Here is a 7,938-nt window from a genome sequence, read left to right on the forward strand (position 1 = left end):
AGCAATTATTAGGAAATGGAAGACAAACAAGACCACTGATAATCTCCCTCGATCTGGGGCTCCACGCAAGATCTCACCCCGTGGGATCAAAATGATCGCAAGAACGGTGAGCAAAAATCCCAGAACCACACTGGGGGACCTAGTGAATGACCTGCAGAGAGCTGGGACCAAAGTAACAAAGCCTACCATCAGTAACACACTACGCCGCCAGGGACTCAAATCCTGCAGTGCCAGACGTGTCCCCCTGCTTAAGCCAATACATGTCCAGGCCCGTCTGAAGTTTGCTAGAGAGCATTTGGATGAGCCAGAAGAAGATTGGGAGAATGTCATATGGTCAGATGAAACCAAAATAGAACTTTTTGGTAAAAACTCAACTCGTCGTGTTTGGAGGACAAAGAATGCTGAGTTGCATCCAAAGAACACCATACCTACTGTGAAGCATGGGGGTGGAAACATCATGCTTTGGGGCTGTTTTTCTGCAAAGGGACCAGGACAACTGATCCGTGTAAAGGAAAAAATGAATGGGGCCATGTATCGTGAGATTTTGAGTGAAAACCTCCTTCCATCAGCAAGGGCATTGAAGATGAAACGTGACTGGGTCTTTCAGCATGAAAATGATCCAAAACACAGCCCGGGCAACAAACGAGTGGCTTCGTAAGAAGCATTTCAAGGTCCTGGAGTGGCCTAGCCAGTCTCCAGATCTCAACCCCATAGAAAATCTTTGGAGGGGGTTGAAAGTCCGTGTTGCCCAGCAACAGCCCCAAAACATCACTGCTCTAGAGGAGATCTGCATGGAGGAATGGGACAAAATACCAGCAACAGTGTGTGAAAACCTTGTGAAGACTTACAGAGTCTATTTCCCTCATTAAAATGCAAATCAATTTATAACATTTTTGACATGCGTCTTTCTGGATTTTTTTGTTGTTATTCTGTCTCTCACTGTTCAAATAAACCTACCATTAAAAATTATAGACGGATAATTTCTTTGTCAGTGGGCAAACGTACAAAATCAGCAGGGGATCAAATACTCACAAGCTTTATACAGTACAGTAATTGTAATAGCAGTGACATAGTTTCAAGGTTAAATCTATTTTAGAGGAATGTTAGATTAAAAGTGCGAGTCATCAGCCTAGAGCTTAATGATACAGTATGTCTAAACGGAAAGTGCTGCATCACAGTGTGCAGCAAGTCTCCACTAGTCCATAAGCCTGACCAGTAGAGCTATTATAAGGGATGTTTTCATGATTGTCAATTGGTAAGTAAAACGAGGACCACCATCCCTCGAGGCAAAAACTAGTTGAGTCAACATAGTTTCCTAGTTATTCCAACCTTACAGTACAGAGTATATTCCCCAGTGGAGAATACTAATATCCTCTGAAAGTAATACAGTTCACCCAATGCTTACTAGACAGTTCAGGAACAAAAAGTTTGAATTTCTAAACGATAAAACAAAGTGCAATTACAGTATTTATGAACAGAGAAACCTCAAAGATTAAGAGGGTCCCATGTTTTTTACTGTTTATACTGATGTTTTTTTGCTTTTGTCTTAATTCTGCCTGTAGTGATGCAACAAATGCTAATCATGCCATATTATTTTGAGGAATTCAAAAAATATATAATATAGACAAAATTGCATTTACATTATTGAAAGCTGTTCTTACAATTTGGATGTGCTGAAGTGAATGGCCAGTTCTGTGTCTATCTGGACGTTTGTCGGTGGTGATAATGTGCTGTTCTGTTCATGAGTAATGGTTTGTACATATTGATTGAAAACACAACTTTATTAACATCGGAAATCTGTCTATCAAGGGCAGTAGTTGGTGAGAGAGATTCCACAGAATATTTCCACTGTTAGTTTTTTTAAACATGCCTTTTGAGTTACTGTAAGATAAAAACATGTTTTTTCAATGAATAGGAGGAATGTACTAGTGACTATTTGAACTGTTTGCCTCAGGTTGCTTTAAGGGGGAATTCTCTGTGTTGTGGATGTAGTTTTAACAGGGTGGACAGGTGTTTGGCCGTGATGTGAACAGGCTTGGGGATTATGACTAGACATTGTTCTATGTGTGAAAATCAGCAGCATGATTTTTCATCATGCTTGTGAAATTTGTCTTATCTTGGTCCTATTTACCTGTGCTTGTCATATTTATTTTTATATGTGAAAAGAAAAAGAGCCTTGCAATGCAGGTAGAATTATTCCGTTTTGCCCTATGATCAGTTTATCAGTCCACAATTCTTGTATTGCATTTTGCTCCTACTTCCATCCTGTCAATCAACTATTCACTCAGCAGAGTCAAATAAATATGATGGAGGCTACTCTACATCTAAGCATGACTTAATAATTGCCAAACTGAATTACTTTATGCAACTTGGAGACAATATAGCATCTAACTTTTAGCTTTTTTGCCTAATGAGTCAAGACAGAATGACACTGAATGGATGACTTGTATTTATTTTCGTCTGTAAACATGGAATGTTATTCTCTGAGGATAACCTTTATATCGGCATAAATCAATCCAATTATCCATCAGATGAACAAATCCTCCTGATTTATATTAGGCAAAACAAAGATACACCTTTTTTATTGGCCAATCAGGCAAGACTGAAAAAGTGTGAGATATAACACACCTGGTTTGCCTGTATGAACATTTGCAAATGGTGACACAGTGGTGCATGCAGCTATTGTTTGGTAAGCAAGTACATCTTCATGAATGTGTTTGCATAGTTATGTTCAAATAATACATTTATACAAGGGGGACAAAATAAAAGGGAAGATTTGATGACATTGTTTTTAGATATAAAAAGGCCCTAATGTAACATGTCAACTGCGGTAACATTGGGGACACTGAAATAAGACATACCCTCTCCCAGTCAGAGCAGAACACTTGCTGTGGACAGGTACTGTAAGATTGGAAACAATCCTCGTCAGAATGTTAACTATTAAAAACATTTTTTTGTATGATTTGGGTTTGGTGTGTATTTAATCATGCCTTGTGAGTATGGTGTGTGTGGCAGTATGTTAACAGGAAAGAAAATGCATCCAATGACAGTTCACATTGAGTAAAATATTTATTAAATATTTGCAATATACAACAAAACCAATCCCGCAGTCCCTGTGTATTTTAAAGCTATAGTTTTAGGAGCAAGGAAAATCATTTTGAGTTTAATGTTCCACACAGTCCAGATTAATGGCAGTTCTCAATAACACATACAAATAACCAGGCATGAACCCTGAAAACATATTGAGTAGGAAACACATGAAAATGTCAATTTGTATGACATCAGAAGTCAGAATTCACATCTAAGGTGCACAGGTGGAGGCCAAGTACGCTCTGTGGAAATAATATAAAACATGTGAATGAATCATCCTAACAGACAGTGTCCACAAAATCAACCCTTATATACAAGTCTACATGCAGAGGTCTTTGTCAAGGACAAGAACACAAGACAAAGACAAGGAATAAGATGAGTAAATAAATATAGCTGGGAGCAGCAATGAACAGGGTTCTCAGAAAGGACACAAGATCAGTTGGATAAAAAAGCAATCTATAGGTACTGTGTGGCCATATTTAAATGCAGCAACTATTTTTTCTCAAGACCATTAAAGACTGACTGAGTCTAAATAACAAATCTGACATCTGAGGATTAAAAAAATCTGAGGAGAAGATGATTGCAGATGATTTTGAGCATTAGCAACACATATGCAAATCATTAGTTGTTAATAGTTTCCTTGCATTTTGAAATATAAATACCACATTAAGTGTGGTTCATCTTATGGACGTCCATGATAGCAAGGACACGTTTCAAGTTGATAGGCGACTGTGGAGTGGATAAACAGTGGTTTAAATGGACACGAAAAATCTGATTTCTTATTTGTCAATAATTCCGACATCCTTTGTCCAATCCCTTTTCTCAAACTTAGTTAAGACATGTACCATGTGCCTGCATTCCACATTTCGTGTAATTTGGCACTTCATGGGAAGATTTTTGAAGTATTTTTAGCATATTTTAGCATATTAGCATATGTTATTTTCTCACATTCTTTAGTGACTATTGTGATGAGTCCAGAGTCCAAAGTCCAAATTTGGAGTGAATCTGACTTTCATGAGGAGAAGATTTTTCATGATTATTTTAATTAGACCTGGGTATGTAATTTTAGGCGGAAATTTAAAAAAAGGGTCCGATCCTTAAGAGGTTGCATTAGCATTACATAGTCAAAAAAGGGAATTGTTAACACTTTCCTTATAATTTAAGATATCAATGCCAAACTTAACATGGTTCAACCAATCTATGCTTGAGTTATTTGACCATGTCAAATAATAATAATAGAACTCAGACAATAACAACAGGTATTCACAGGTATGCTGTGAACCCCAAATTATATGCACAGCATAACCTCAGAATCTCTGTGGTACACAGCAATATATTGTGCCAGAATCAAAATATCCTTCATTCAGAGAGAATCCATTCAAAGTCATTCAGGTCAAAAGTGAGATGATGCATGCAATGTTAGACTTGTGCATTGGTTTGATGTGACATGCTGACAGACCCATACCTTTGACCTTTGGGCCAAACACTAAACCGCTTCCAAACACGTGTCCTTTGAACAATCACAGAACATACAGCATGTGGTAATGTTTAGGTATCAACGTTATCAGGTAATGTGACCCATGTAACAATCTGAAAGCCATTGACTTTCATTGGCAATTTGTTCAATTAATTAATGTACTGGAACTTCATATAACTTATTAAATTCACTGAATTCAAATGGAGTTAACCAGCCCTGTTGATGAGTGTGTAAAGTCCTGCTCACCAGAGTCCATGAGGATGTGGCAAAGGGTGTGTTAGGCCCGCAGGTACACTCTTAGAAAAAAAGGTGCTATCTAGAACCCTAAAAGGGTTCTTCTGCTGCCCCATAGGAGAACCCTTTGAATATTTTATGGTTCCAGGTAGAACCCTTTTGGGTTCCATTTAGAAGCCTTTCCACAAATGGTTCTACATGGAACCCAAAACGGTTCTACCTGGAACCAAAAAGGGTTATCCTATGGGGACAGCCAGTGAACCCTTTTGGAACCCTTTTTTCTAAGAGCTTGGGGCTTAGAAGTTCTCCACTGGACAGGTGCTGGACCAAGACGTCCGGAGGAACTATCATCTCTGGTATCTCATCCAACGAAAAGCCCGGGGGCATCTTTAAACCCTGTACCCATAGAGAGATGATGGAGACACCAAAACAAATGGTCAGTCAGTGATAAGGGATTCCAAATTTAAATCGGGCCTAATTAGGCCTAATTTCTTTCAAAATTAGCATGTGGCTGATAACTATCTATCATTAGATCTTCCCCACAATGAACCCAAGACGTGATTGGATAAGTCTGTCTCTATAGTTTGACCACCAGTGGCAATGTTGCAATTGATGACTCACATTGGTTGCTTTGAGGAGGTGGTTTCCCAGTGCTGACCAGTGTTTCTGTGTCCTCCTCCTCGTCATCAGCCTGTCCCTACTCAGAGCCCCTCCCACCCTGGGCTGCACGTTCAGCACCTTGCAGCTCTACTGCTGAAACATCCTGTTGGGAATGTAATGTCACATCACCAGGACCCTGGGCGCCTCGATCAGGACGCTGCATGACGATGACAGGGACCATGACAACATCAAGACAGCATGTCAAACAATGTTTATGGCCAAGTTTTAGTCAAGCTATAATGACTTTGGTTGGTCTGTCAACAGAACGCACATGCTTGACCCTCTGAATTTAGTGCCAGAACAGATATAACTATTATATATTGATTCAAATTTGCATGAAGTAAGATACTATGCCAGTGTGGCCGTTCCTGCATGTTTCTCAGATCCTGCAGCAGAGACACACGAATCTCGCTGGAAGACTAGAAGAGAAACAAAAAGAATGGTAATGATTGAAAATCCCATATCATTATCCTAATCAATGGCAAGATGGGCCATAGAGGTTTTACTTGTATTCAAGTAATTGACAGATTTGCATATAATTATTGCTATGGGTTTCATTAAAAGGTGTTACTGGCTAATCTTGGCTACCTCAATGATATGAAGCATGTTGGGTACAGCAAAAGCAGGCTTGTGATAGTGTCACCTTGGTAATACCTCTGCAAGCACTGGTTCAGCTCCTTGTAGTCTACTGCACAACCAAAGGAGAAAGAACGTAAGGTTAATTGCGTAACCCTGGTTCTACGATAACAGAGTGAATAAGCTTTATTGCATGCATTATATTCAGTTTTTTAGTTTAGAGTGTCTTCAATCTGTGGGAGACAAAAGGCCTACACCATAATGTCCTTTCTTCTCATTTGCAGACCTAGGTGTGACAGCCATAAAGTGGCCCATAACAAGGAACTTGTTAGAGTAACCCCAATAAGGATCATTCAAAATTGGAGTAACTGTTGAAGGCTTTTTCTAACAAGAGGAAGTTGTAGAGGAAGTATGTCTCAACCTCAGAGACTCATAAACACATTATAAAGAATTTTGAACATTGATTTTGATTTGACATATCAGCTATAAACAAAACCGTGCTTAGGAGGAGGAAGAGAAACCTGCATTAATGTACAGAGAAGACTTATATCAGTGAAAGAGTGATGCCTTCTAATCTGCCCTGGGATGCACACCCTCTTTGTCCTAATAGCTCTTAAATGTGTTCTACAGTAGCGTTTGGCTGACCTCCCAGGTCTCTCCTGTCATTGAGTTGCTGGGGGAGGCTGGCAACGACCATCAACCGGTGTAACAGGAACTTCTGGAGAGGCAGAAAATAATGGTATTAAGGTATCTGATGAGTGGGAGAACAGGTGTCAAGAAATTAGAAATAGCAGTAGGTCTATTGGCCCTACTTAAAGACTTAAGGCTACAAGCCTAGCTAACTCTAGATTGGGTGGGTTGGATTGGGAATGTGCTAATGATAGGTAAATCCATCTGTTGATTTAGGTATGTTCTTTTGTCTCAACTGATTAAATAAACCATTTATATATATTTTTTTCAGAATAGTGACATCAACATCAACCCACTGACCCATCACACAAACAATCAAAGAACAATCACTGACATATTCAAATACTGTCACAGAATAGTCCAATATTATTTAGAAATGTAACCTGAGAGGTTATGACAAATCATATAATACCTTTGTAAATGTCAACCAATTATTGGTCAACCAATAAACATCCTATAGTTCTCAGACACTCTTTATGGAGTTTATAAGCTGTTCAAATCTTATACATCAGTTTAAATTGTAGTACATTGCAAACCAATTGGACTCTCAGATAGCATTGAACCTGACTATTGAATATAGTTCCTGTAGTCCTACCAGACAATAAACCCCCTGCCAAAAAACTGTTCAGCCAACTCTGACTTTAGCCTACAGCGCATTGCTATATTTGCGGGTTAGGGTCAGGTGCCGGCCTCAGATTTTCACTTTATCACATATAGTTGGGCGGTTGCAAATGAGCTATTAGCAATTGCGGGTGGGTGTGGGTGAACCCATGCACCACTACTATGGCGCACAACAGTGGTGCTATGAGTTTGTATGGAGAGCACCCATTTCATGCACTGAAAAGTTCATTTTTCCAACACTGCAGCACAATCTGCCAGCACAAACCTTTCTAAGGGCCCTCTAGCCCTGTGGGATTACTCCAGCTTTGCAAACAGCAATTTTTGACATTAGTTGTTTGGACTTGTTACTAAGCAACATGTGTGTGGACTGGGGATTTGGAAAGAGGGGGAGCGAGTGGAAAGAGGCAGGGATATGCACCTGTGTGCGAGCTGGATGCAAGAGTTTTTATTTTTTTAAATTTTTTATTTAAGCTTTATTTAACTAGGCAAGTCAGTTATTAAGAACAAATTCTTATTTACAATGACGGCATACCCCAGCCAAACCCGGACGACGCTGGGCCAATTGTGCGCTGCCCTATGGGGACTCCCAA

The 7,938-nt window shown here is 39.4% G+C and overlaps 1 long non-coding RNA gene across 1 annotated transcript; it reads right to left on the minus strand.

The window, feature by feature from the left end:
* Positions 1-5,050: 5,050 nt before the first annotated feature.
* On the minus strand, positions 5,051-6,758 carry LOC121840754. Its single transcript, XR_006079890.1, has 3 exons — positions 6,683-6,758; positions 5,423-6,149; positions 5,051-5,197 (listed from the first exon to the last, which is right to left on the minus strand). It is a non-coding gene; the product is annotated as an uncharacterized LOC121840754 (long non-coding RNA).
* Positions 6,759-7,938: the final 1,180 nt, after the last annotated feature.

This window comes from Oncorhynchus tshawytscha, linkage group LG25 (genome assembly GCF_018296145.1).
Source record: "Oncorhynchus tshawytscha isolate Ot180627B linkage group LG25, Otsh_v2.0, whole genome shotgun sequence".
Taxonomy (NCBI): Eukaryota; Metazoa; Chordata; class Actinopteri; order Salmoniformes; family Salmonidae; genus Oncorhynchus; species Oncorhynchus tshawytscha.